The sequence below is a fragment of the Tiliqua scincoides genome, chromosome 9 (genome assembly GCF_035046505.1).
Source record: "Tiliqua scincoides isolate rTilSci1 chromosome 9, rTilSci1.hap2, whole genome shotgun sequence".
Lineage (NCBI taxonomy): Eukaryota > Metazoa > Chordata > Lepidosauria > Squamata > Scincidae > Tiliqua > Tiliqua scincoides.
In genome coordinates, this window is record NC_089829.1 from 8580853 (window position 1) to 8594053 (window position 13201).

A 13201-nucleotide genomic window follows, 5' to 3' on the forward strand; every position below is an offset into this window, starting at 1 on the left:
CCTTCCTATTAGGGTTGTTTAAGAAGAGCCATCTTTCCACTTCACAAGACAAGTGACTTGCTTAAGACCATCCAGCAAGTTGGTGGCAGAGAGGAGGTTTGAGCTCAACAACTTCCCATTTCCAAATTTGTGCTCCAGCACAGTCCTGCTGGAGGGCATTGATTTCATGTACAGTCCCTATTGAATAGAAGTGGTGTGCCATTCCTCAGTCTCAGTGGCATCCCTAGGGGGGCCTGGGGGGGTGCAGGCCGCAGCGGGTGACACACACGGGGGTGATGAACTAAAATTGCGGTTGTTAGGAATAATTCCATCATGTTATATACCATTCAATGCAGAATTTACAGCAAAGTGCAATAAAAAAAATGGAGTGAGCTATCTCAATTCTATCAAAAGTTATGGCCAAAAAACCAGAAAACAAAAATGCAACTCTCTTACACAGGGCTTCCCAAACCCTGGCCTAGGGGCAATTTGCAGCCCTCGGGGACCCCCAATCTGGCCCATGGGGAGCCCCCAGAGTTTTGCTGGTGCTGGTCTGACGTGACTGCTCTCAGCATGAGGGTGACTGTTTGACATCTTGCGTGATCTGCAGGCCAAAGGCTCCCTCCACCGCTTGCTGTTTCAGATCTGTGAAGTGGCAGCGAAGGAAAGGCTGGCCTTGCATTGGGCAAGACCTTTGATAGGCCTTGAGCTTTTGCGAGACCTTCATTCATATAAGTCCCACCTCTAATATATTCATTTATGTAAATGTATGTAAATTTATTTAAATTTGAGTGTAAATTAATTCTTTTTTTCCTGGCCCCCAACGCAGTGTCAGAGAGATGATGTGGCCATCCTGCCAAAAAGTTTGGACACCCCTACTCTTACGTAACAGAAAAAGAACGTTTCCTTAATTCAAAATGGACCAATAAGATTGATTGTTCGAAAAGCTAATGAGATGTTGTTATGACACAGCATTGAACCAATAAGGTGTTTGTAAGGTGATACCCGGGGGGGGGAGTGACGGGGGGGTGACTCCTCTAGTGAAAAAAATAGCTAAAATCGCAGTTTGTAGGAATAGTACCATCATGTCATATACCATTCAATGCATAATTTGCAGCAGAATGCAGTGATACAATCCGCTTTGAAATGTCTCTATTCTATCAAGAGGTATGGCCAAAAAAAACCCCATGGGGATGGGGCAATGGTATATCACCATGCCCACCACCTGGGTTATTGCTGTAACCACTGCATGGGAGGAGGTCTATCATGGGGGTGGCGTGGTGGCCTCCCATGTGGGGTGACGTAAACCCTAGTGACGCCACTGTTCAGTCTTCATTGACAGACAAAGCTGAAAGGAAGAACTCATTGAGCTGCTGGTCTGCAAGGAAAACAATGGTCTGTGCTGTAGATTCAATTTGAAGTCAGTCAAAAGACGCAGAGACAGGAAGAGCTGCCCACCTATAACAACACCGATAATTTCATTGGGTGTTGCTGTAACGTTTTTTAAGCATTCCCATCAGCCCTTTCAGAAGCAAAGCATTTCCAGTTTGGTGGATTAAACTGATTTATTGTTCAAGCCATGGGTGTGGGCTGGGTTGATGAGTCCTATTTCATTGCCTTTTCTTAGTCTCTGGGTCGCTTCTCAATGTTTGGTTCCTCTTTGGTGCTCTTTGCACCAGACTTTGCGGTGTATAGAAAGGGGGGGGGGCTGCAATGTTTAGTTAATGACTTGGTTAGCTTAATTGACCAAAGAATTTTTGGCTGTCCTAAAAGCTTTCTTTTTTATTTTTTTAAGTGAATTATTTTGCATACAAGGACTTGTAAACATTGCATATGGCAGGCACTGTCTAAGAAGAGGCGTTCCTTCTTTTGCCTTGGAAGATACTAGAACAGGGGTGTCGAACGTAAGGCCTGTGAGCTGAATGCGGCAATTTATCTCCCCTCCCCCCTTTGTAATTGGGCTGTCCCAGAGTCATCACTGGGCCCTCTCACATCTTGAAAATATGAAAATATCTTGAAAATATGAACAAGATTTTCACATTTTCTATTCTCACATCTTGAAAATATGAAAATATCTTGAAAATATGAACAAGATTTTCACATTTTCTATTCTGTCTTTTGGAGCTAATTTTATGGGAGAACAAAGTGCTTAATGATGTCACTTTCTACTTAATGTTGTCACTTCTGGCCCTCAGCAGGCAGCATGAATGCAAACTTGGGCCCTCTGTATGAAATGAGTTTGACACCTCGGTTCTAGGGGTTCCCAAGCCCTGACCTGGGGGCCATTTGTGGCCCTTAGGGACCCCCAATCTGGCCCGCAGGGAGCCCCCAGTCTCCAATGAGCCTCTGGTCCTCCTGTGCTAGAAAACTGTCAGGAAAGGGGATGTCTCTTCAATCATTTGCTATGACACATGCAGGTCCAAGAATGACAAAAGAATGCCTTTCCCTCCCCCCCAAAACCTTTGTTTTATTCATATGCCAAGTCATGTTGATTTCATTGATTCATCGGTTAACTGATTAAAGCAAATGCAATTAATTGACTGTAGGCCGATTCGTTTTTTTAAAAAAATTATTTATTTATTTATTTTTATTAAAACACACAAACATACAAACATATAACACACATTGAGGAGTGCTAAATGCCATATACCATTACTAATTAATCATACTATATCTCCTAATCTACTTACTCATCTATTTCTACCTCTTATTGATTTATCCATTTATTTATATAATATACAATAAATTTTCCCTAATGCCCTATACTATATTTTTTAAATACTCACTTTCTACCAAGCGTAAACTAACTTTAATTGCTCATTAATATTAAAACAAAATAAGCTAATTACCAAAATTATCACCTCAGCTATTTCAACTCCAATCTAATTCTCCAATCTAATCACACTTTTTTTCTTTGACATAATAACCACATATAAAACAATTCTTCCACACGTTTACATTTCCAGCCATTTTTTTAAATACATTCTAATTCATATTTATCAATTTCTTACGTGTTCTTTTTTTTTTTCTTCAAATAAATTTGGACCATTGTTATTAGCTGAATAAATCTTCCAATTTTCTTTAACCCTCAGATTACCCCTCAGGGTTCTTTTTCTTTCTTACTTTCCATTTTTTCTCCTGTAATATCTTTAATAATTTATCTCTATAACAGAATCTGATAAATCCACACTTTCTTATATAGGGTATGTTCATTCTTCCAGTTAACTGGGATATGTTTTCTCCTTCTTGTTCCAACAAATTTTGTGATTTGTGTACTCCTGTCCACTTATCTTTCTTAATCTCCATCAGCGCCTCTTCTTTGTCCTATTGATCATCCTGTTGATTTTCCTCCTTGTCCGCTTTTTCACTCCCTTGTTTATCTTTTGCTTCTTTCTTCACATCTTCCAGTTGTTCTTTACAGACATCTATCTGTTGGGAAAGAGTCTCCAGACTGGCTCGAATCTGTGAGAACCAATTCAGCTGTTGTTGCTCCATAACAAGCAATCTCTCCATATTAATCAAGATTTTCTGTATCCACATTTCTGGAACAGAGTCCATTTTGCAATTTCTCTCTAGTCCACTAGATGTCCACAACATATTATTCTCCTCACTTCCACCATGTCATTACTACTCTGCCATCCGCATTCCTTACATACCTCTTGCAGATAACAGTCCAGTGCGGTTAACAGAGAGAAAAACAAAACGAAAGAAAACAGTCTCACCATCTCTAGTGCAGAGAAAACAAAGCTCTTTCAAATCTAATGAGAATTATATTTATATCCAATTATGTCCAAGAATAATTCTGGATTTTAGTTCACACCCAAGTTATAGTTGTAATTATAATCCACCACCAATTTATTCCATGACAGAGAAAAAGAGCACTTAAGGAGCACCTCCTTAAAAAGTCTCTTGCTAATGCCTCCAATATATCCAGGGCTTTTGGCCAAATCAGTCAATCAGGGCTGGAGACAATATTAACACTTGTTTATCTTAAATTTCCTGTTTAAACTTTACACTTCACGCTTTTTTTTTCTTCCTCCATATGGCATCTCAGCACGGAGCCAGCAGCTTGATTGCAGATCACTGCACCTCCCCCAATACTGTCACAAACAGTTAGATTCCTCTGAGAAGAAAGCCCCCCCCCCCTCGGGTCGGGCTTTCAGTTTCCCAGATACCTATACCGATGAAGATCTTGTCTCTCCTAACAAAGATCTTCAGGTCCTCTTCAGACCTGCAGTATTTGGGGGAAACAAACTGTCTCCCAGGAGCTCCTGGGGACATGTCTGTTCGTCCACTGTTGTCTCCTCCCCCTCCCGACTGCAGGCCGATTTGGAAGATACTGATTTGGCCCCTGCACCATGTTCAATCTCCCCAGTACACATGTGTGTTGGGTCAGTCAAATTGCCCCCCTTTACATGCAATTTAAAAACTGTTTTAAAGTAGCATTTAGATTGCATGCATGCAAGCAGGCAGTTTGGAGGAAAGCCTCTTCTGCCCGGTTGGGAGAATGGGAACGGCGCATCAGGATGGAGAGAGGGACATATGCAATCTGGCTTCTAATTATGTGGCTGTATCTTCTTGGCTGCTTTAGTTGGGTGATAACCCATAGTTGTAATTCATTGAGAAAATTACTCTGATCACAGCTCTTCTGGCCTCCCCGAAAGACCTCTAATTTTGCTGTGATGTTTGCTTTCTGCAAAATCAGACAATAATGTATGGATCTGCTTGCACAGACATATATGCGCTTGAGAAAATGTTTACCTATTTGTCAAAAAAATGGTATAAAAATATTGATAATGATCTATTTTGCCAGTCTGTTTTAGCTTGACTCTAATAGGGGATTTCATATGAACTAGAAAATTTCAGGGCTTTCAATGTTCCTCCTTTTAGACAAACATTACTGAGCTCCCAAAACTCATCTCTGGGCCCAAGCTCAGCACGTTTTCCCATATCTTTAATAATTATCTAGTAGGGTGCTATCATAATGAACCAAGCATGTGAACTGTAAGACTCAAAATTGATGCATATGGATTAACTTGTGGATGCACTATCAACAAGGCATATGTATTTTTGCATGTATCTTAGAACAGTGGTTCCCAAACTCCGCCGAGAGAGGGGAGAACACTGTGAGATGCTGTGAGGATGGGGCGGGAGCGGGGGAGGGTGGTCCCAATGGCACCACAGTGATCACAGCACCATCAGGACCCAGGGGCATTGTACTGTACCTGGAGGCATCCTGAAGGGTCCTGGAGGCTCACAGCCCCCTCTGCGACCCTCCGCGCAGCTGCACTAGGCTCCAATCTGCTATCAAAGCTCACTTCCGGTTTCAATCGTGCAAATGGGAAATGAGCTCCGATCACAGATTGGTGCTCAGTGCAGCCGTGCGAAGGGTCACAAAGTTCACGTTGCCCCCAGGTACAGTACAATGCCCTGGATCCCTGCAGCGCCATGATTACTGTGGCACCATCAGGGTATCCATTCTCCACTCCCCTTAAGGGGGAATGACCCATTTCCAGTTCTCCTTGTGGGTCATGGAAACTGCTGTTCTAGAAACTTAGGGTCTGGGTTGGAACTTGAAACCTGTGCATTTTCTTAATATGCAAAATACAGAGAAAATCAGGACACCAGAAAAATTTGGAAAAAGTAGGTACTGATTCTCCAAAATACAATTGGAATGTATTTTATATAGCATCTGATGCTTTAACTTCCCTGCCCTAGATGCCCCTGCTAACTGAGTAAGAGGCACTTTTTCAAGTGGGTGCTCCTTTTTTTAGCAGGGGGAGAGTAACTGGCCCACCTCACCCCAGCACTGTCTGTTCTAGTGGCTGTCTGCTGGTATTCCTTTGCATCTTTTTAGATTGTGAGCCCTTTTGGGACAGGGAGCCATTAGTTATTTGATTTTCTCTGTAAACCGCTTTGTGAACTTTTAGTTGAAAAGCGGTATATAAATACTGTTAATAATAATAATAATAATAATAATAATAATAATAATAATAATAATAATAATAATAATAATAATAATAATAATGCCGCCAGAGCACATGGACTGACAAGGGGACTGTTGCCAACTCATCTCTATAGCTCTTCCTGCACCCTAGAACTGTGGTATAGTGAAGAGGGGGCAGAAACCAGATCTGTGACACAGTGGAGGAGAAAGCGAACTCCTTCTATAATGACCATCCATTAATATATGTTGCTGGTGGCCATTTTGGAGGAAGTGTTATACCTCAATAAGATGTGGTAGTCATGCCTGATGGAGCCTTCAGTGATATGGAGAGCTAACTAGTGTTAACTGTGCAAATTGTCATGAGACAGGTTGAAGATCCATTTGGTAGAAAGGTGAGATATAAATCCCAGGATGGTGTAGTGGTTCAGGTGCTGGATTTAGATCAGGAAGGTCCAGGTTCAAATTCCTGCTCAGACAGGAAGCTTCTTGGGTAACCTTGGGCCAGTCACTATCTCTCAGCCTAACCTACCTCACAGGTTTGTTGTGAGGACAAAAAGAAGGGAAGGAACCATGGAAGCCACCCTGAGCTCATTGGAGGAAGTGCAGAATAAAAATGTGAAAAATAAAATAAATAGATGCTAGGTAGATAGGAAAATTAGGGAATTCATATTATTTGACCCCTGAAGTTCTTTCCTCAGATTTTCTCTGCATGTGTCTCAACATTCCACTTGGTAGGATGATTCAGACAACCAGCCTACTCTACTAGGGTAATACTAGAGGTGTTTGAAAACAGTGTTATTTATTTTACTCAGAAGTAAGCCGGTTGTGTTCAGTAAGACTTAGAGCCTGTTCCAGTCCAGAACAAAGTGCTCACTGTTGCAAACGTACCATATGGCACACCTGTGAGAGGACAGAGGACCATTGCCCAGAACTCTGGGTGAGTGCTGGGCAGTGGAGAGGTAAGTCTCAGCAGGGGGGAGGCATTCTGGGATGGGGGGCATGGTGGAGAAGGGAGGTGAGCAGGAGGGGGGCAGAGATAGCGGCAGCCCCTCCCGCCATATCCTAACCCCCCTTCCAGCCCAGGAGACCCAACACGGGTCTCCTCAAATCCACGCCCACTCAATGGCTGGTTGTTACATGGGATAAGGGAATGTAAGCTCCCTTACACCGAGTAGCCCCGGAGCTGCTTCCCAGCCCCCATGGAATGCAATGGAAGCCATTTTGACGCCGCTGCGACCCTAGGCAGTGGGAATCATAGGATCGGACTGCCAGGCTGTAATCCTTTCTTAGTCATAGGAAACAAACACCTCTAGGTATGACCTTTATGGTCCGTTCATTTGAACAATGGCTGTCTGTAGACCCCAGAGAGAAAAGAAGGTAGCCATCTTCGAGGAGCAAACCTTGTTTAAAAAACCAGCAGGATTTACCCCTGCATTGCTACAACCACCATGACACAGGTGGACTAAGAGATCTGCAATGTATCTGCCAACCTAGCCATGGCTGAGGGTGGACCAAAAACAAACAAACAAACAAAAAAATCAAAAATCATTTGCATGGTGAAGACAATGCAAATAAACTGAGATGAAAGCAAACCAATATTATCTGAAAATATCTTGGACAAGTGGATAGAGATCACAGAGAGAGAGAGAGAGAGAGAGAGAGAGAGAGAGAGAGCTGCTTATTTTGTTGCTGCTGCTGTTGTCCGAACCTCTATTTTTGCCAAGTCAAATGTGGATAATCGCTGGTAAATTAAACTAATCATATCTTGCTGGCACATTTGTCCGAGGACCTGCTGGCAGTGGGCATTTTAGCACTAGCTGAGCTTTTGGGTAGTGGATTTATAACAATAATTTTCGAAGATGGGGGAGAACCCAGAGTCTTGGCTTTGCATCATGGGATCAATAGACACCACGGCCGCTGATTACCATCTCTCCTTACAGAAAGCGGCCGGCCTTCAGGTTCACAGAATTATTTTCCTTGTTATCTTTGCCGTCTGGGCTAGCATTGTGTACAGATTTTCACAGGGGCTTGCTGTTGTTAAGGAGCCAAAGAGACCTGTTGTATTGTTGGCTAGTGCACTTGTTCCAATTCTCTGCCCTTCCCATCTGTTTTCCTATTTCCTTCCTCTCAATACAAACGCTGTTTCCTCTTGGGGACTTAGATGCTGGGCAAAACCTTTTCACCCACGAATCAGCTTGTTGCACTTAAGATCGGAGTCTGAGATTTTAGCATCCAAAAAACCGGTCTCCAGAAACCTGAAAGAAAAGTCGTTTGTGGGGGGAGTCCATTTAAAACCCAACTTTCCTGTGAAGTCTTTGCACACTCAAGTCCTCATTCACTGCTGTAACTAAATCCAGTGACAAATACCTTACGTCAGTGTTTCTCGAACTGTGGGTTGGGACCTACCAGGTGGGTTGCGAGCCAATTTCAGGTAGATCCCCATTCATCTCAGGATTTTATTTTTAATATACTAGACTTGATGCTAGCATAGTATGTGACTGCATTTGGGGAAATGTTACACATCTGTACTTTTAACAGGCTGCTATGTATACGCTTTAAACAATGATAGTATATGGGACTTACTTCTGGGTAAGTGGGGGAAGGACTGCAGCCTAGGATTGTTAAAAATTTTCCTGCTTGATGATGTCACTTCTGGTCATGACATCACTTCCAGTGGGTCCTGACAGATTCTCATTCTAAAAGGTGGGTCCCGGCGCTAAATGTGTGAGAACCACTGCCTTAACATAATCCCATTCTTCCTGTTTTCATCTATTCCACCCCCCCATGTGTTTATGTTCTATAGTAGTAGTCTTAGAATATTTCTATAATGCTTTTCAACAAGAAAAGTTCTCAAAGTCTGCATTCCGAAAGAAAGGTTCTAGATTGTTTGCCCCACATAGCAAGGACTTAGACTTTTGATGCTTCATTGTAGTAGCGCCATCATGCATGAGTTGGGTGTTTCATAAACAATCATAATGATTACATTGGCATAGCACATGCCAATGCGAATGAAGGGGATTTATTTATTTATTTCACATGATTTATTCTGCACAGAGAAGCCTGAATCCGTTGCTTTCGAGAAAGATCGGTGACATGGTCCCAGCCAAACGTCACAGTTTGCGCAATAGAAAGGATTCACAAACAAGCAAACTCATAAAATGTCATTGTCAGCCCCTGGTTGCCAAAGCACCTGTTTTGTTGGCATGTTCTTATGTTCCTTGGAGACTGTAAACCTCTCGGGGCAGATCCCTGTCCTCATGCTTTGTAAAATGCCATGCATGAGGATGGTGTTGGACGTCTTCAAGCAGTGGCTCAAAAGACACCGTTGGAGCTGCTCTAGAGAGGATTTTCTTGCTTCAGGCAAGGGGTTGGACTAGATAGCCTTGAAGCCTCCTCACACTCTATGAATGAGGATGATGATGATGGTCTTTTAGAAAAGAATCACTTGGGTGAATGCAGAATTATGGGCAATATTGGTGACTGTAGGCAAAATGCTAAAATTTGATTCCAGTCCTGTTGAGAATGAAATCGGGGTGGATGGGAAATGACAGCAGAGAATAGGAAACCGAGAAAGACAATAATGGCATTAAAGGAATACAGTGAAGAAACTGAATCAGATAAATCATCTGATTCTACAACATTGGCAGAATTGTAAAGAGGAGGAAATAATGAAGTGACAGATTTTTTCCCCAAAGCAATTGAGAATACAGGTGTGCCCATGTATCCACGGGAGTTCCATTCCAGACCCCCCCCATACATGAATCAGCTGATACGAAGGGAGTGGCCTACCGCCACCCTCTGGAGGCGAGGGGAATTCTGCTTCCCTCACCTCCGGAGGGTCCTCGGAGCCCTGCAGAGGCCATGGTCATCTGTCCATGGCCTCTGCCAGGTTGAACCTTAGCAGCGAAAAACACTACTTCTGGTTTTACAAAAAAAAAAAATGGAAATGATGTTTTTAGTGGCTTATAATGCATTAGGAGTCCCAGGGAAGCCCTGGATAACTGAATCTACGGGTATGGGATCTGCCAATATGGGCCCCCCCTCTATTTCAGTGGCAGAGCATCTGAATGCAGGTTCAACCCTTGGCTAGGAAGAACTGGGAAAGACCCCTGTCTGAAACCATGGGTTACTGCTGCTCATCATTGTTGACAGTACTGAACTCCATGAAGCAAGGTCAGATTTGGTAGAAGGTGGCCATGTGTATTCATCAGAAGCTTACACTGCTGAGTGGTGAAGCATTTGTTTTGCTTGCAGAAGGTCCCAGTTTCAGTCCTTAGATGCATCTCCAGGTAGGACTGGGAAAGACCCCTGCCTGGAACCCTCAAGAGATGCTGCCAGTCTGCACTGGCAATATTCACCTGGATGGACTGTGCAGCTTCCTATGATCAAAGAAATGCACTCAACCAATTCTTTATCATTTAATGTCCCAGGTTTATGCTGTTACCCTGCACATGCCCAATCTTGTCTGATCTTAGAAGCTAAGCAGGGCCAGGCCTGGTTAGTATGTGGAAGGGAGACCTCCTGGGAATACCGGGTGCTGTAGGCTTATACCATAGTCTTTCGAGACTGAAGGTTGCCAACCAGTGCCCAGGGCTCAAATTGAAGGCAAACTGAACACAGGGCTCAGATTGAAATTCACCCAGGGCAGCAAAAACATTGGGTCTGCCTTGACTGCCAGATTTGTGAGCCCAGGATTTGGTACTGAAGTTAAAATCAAACTGATGCAATTTTTTCCATTGTCAGGTATATCAAGTTGAGACCCTCCCCCCCCTCCAAAAAAAAAACAAAACAAATTACCACCCAAACTAACCCACTCCTCCCTTTGCTCAGGTTGATTTAGCTGAGAATTACCAGTCGTTCTTTTCTGCTTTCCTTTTAGCTCTCGCAACAATTAAATTATCAATAAAAGTGAAGGAAAGCGACGGCAAGTGTTGGGGTGGAAAAATGCTTTTAACGTTGCACCTCACCAGAGCCCTGGGAGCCCAGAAGCTGCTCCAGGCTTGTCTTTCAAAAGGAATGGCTATTTCTTGGATCTCCATTCTATCATAGCTCCAAGTGGGCTCTTTGAATAAATGGGAAAGGGAAAATCAATGAGATATATTAGCCAAGGTGCATATTTTTCATTTCCTCTGTCCCTACCTTCCCAAAGACTATTGGTGATGAATTTGCAAATGCTCCTGGATTATGACAGACCCCCTCCTCTCCTCTTCATTATTTATCCCCCAGCTGAACACCTCTATTAGAGACTACAGTGACAAATGCATGAATAAAAGGCAAAAACAATAATTTAGCATGGCAGCATAAATCTCCTTTTACGCATTATTAATTTAAAGAAATCCATTACGCTACGCGGCATTGGGGAGGGAGACAAGGTTACATCAAGATGGTTATCGGCCCTTGAGGGTCATGGGAAGATGAAAAATCCAGTTCTAGTGCATTGAGCTGGTTTGCTTTGGTTAATCTCTCTTTAACTCTGTTGCTAAAGTGCAGAATATTCATCTATTCCCTGCCATAGCAATGAGAATGCAAGAACATGCATAGTGGGATCCTTGGGGTGTCCCTGAGAAACAGCCCTCCCCAAAGAGAGAGGGAGAGACAATCAGCCCCAGCTTGCCTGTAAATCACGAAATGTACTGGCCCATCCATGAGACCAATTAAGGTGGTCACTTTGGTTGCTGGATTGGTAGGAGAAGCTTGCCACCCCCACTGCTCCTCCTCCTTTCTGAATTCAAAAAGAGAGGTGGTAGTAGAGTGGAAGAGGAAGTTTGGGAAGAAGAGTGGTAGGCAAGAGTGTTCGGGAATGGATTGGAAGAAGTGTGGAAAAGAAGAGAGTGGTGGCTAGAGTGTCAGAGAACAGACTGGAAAAGAAAGGTAGAAGAGAGGAGAAAGAACGTCACTCTATCCATCCCATACGTAATTTTATATGTCTCAATCATGTTCCCCTTCAAGTGTCTTCTTTTTACACCGAGGAGCCCCAGATGTTTCCTCTTATGGATTCAGACCGCTGAGGCATCCAGCACAATGTATTCCATACTCACTCCACAAATCTACCTGGAGATGCTGCTAGGGATTGAGTTTAGGACTTTATGCAGGCAATGCTTGTGCCCTAACCTAGAACTATGATTCCTCCCAAGGAGTCTGCCTTCATGCTTGGGGAAAAAAAAAAAAAAGGCTTCTGGGATACTTACAGTTAGTTGTTAGTAGTTAGTTGGCAACCTTCAGTCTCGAAAGACTCTGGTATCGCGCTCTGAATGGTGGTTTCTGGAACAGCATCTAGTGTGGCTGAAAAGGCCAATTCTGGAGTGACAATCCCTTCCACACTGGGAGCAAGTGCAGTCTGTCCCTGGTCTGACTCCCTGGCTATGGGCCTTCCTTCTTTGCCTCTTAGCCTCAGTCTGTTGGTCAAGTGTCTCTTCAAACTGGGAAAGGCCATGCTGTACAGCCTGCCTCCAGGCGGGCCACTCAGATGCCAGGGTTTCCCACCTGTTGAGATCCACTCCTAAGGTCTTCAGATCCCTCTTGCAGATGTCCTTGTATCGCAGCTGTGGTCTACCTGTAGGGCACTTTCCTTGCGCGAGTTCTCCATAAAGGAGATCCTTTGGGATCCAGCCATCATCCATTCTCATGACATGACCGAGCCAACGCAGGCGTCTCTGTTTCAGCAGTGCATACATGCTAGGGATTCCAGCTCGTTCCAGGACTGTGTTGTCTGGAACTTTGTCCTGTCAGGTGATACCAAGGAGGCATTTGTCCAACATACAAAATGGAAGTGCATGTGTTGTGTTCAGCAAGTCGTCAGTTTCAACAAGCTAGTAATAGATAGAGGGAAGCACTCTTCCCTCTCACATAACACCAGAACCAGGTGATAACCCACTAAAATTGACAGGCAGGAGACTTAGGGCACAATCCGAACCAGGTCTAGGTCTTGCCTGGATGCCTTTAAGAGGGGATTGGACAAATTTCTGGAGGAAAAGTTAATTACGGGTTACAAGTCATAGTAGGTATGTGTAAGCTCTTGGTTTTGGAAGCAAGCTGCCTCTGATTGCCAGATGCAGGGGAGGGCACCGGGACGCAGGTTGTGTCTGTTGTCTTGTGTGCTCCCTGGGGCATTTGGTGAGCCACTGTGAGATTCAGGAAGCTGGACTAGATGGGCCTATGGCCTGATCCAGCAGCTGGCTTGGATGCCTTTAGAAGGGGACAGATTGATGAAGGAACAGTCCATGACAGGTTACAGGTCATGATGACTACATGCAACCTCTTGGTTTTAGAGGTAAC

At 43.8% G+C, this 13201-nt stretch overlaps 1 protein-coding gene across 1 annotated transcript in view; it reads left to right on the top strand.

Annotated features, from left to right (window-relative positions):
* Positions 1-13201, top strand: part of PRDM16 (PR/SET domain 16) — a 472618-nt gene that overhangs the window by 142709 nt on the left and 316708 nt on the right. The window lies entirely within an intron of this gene.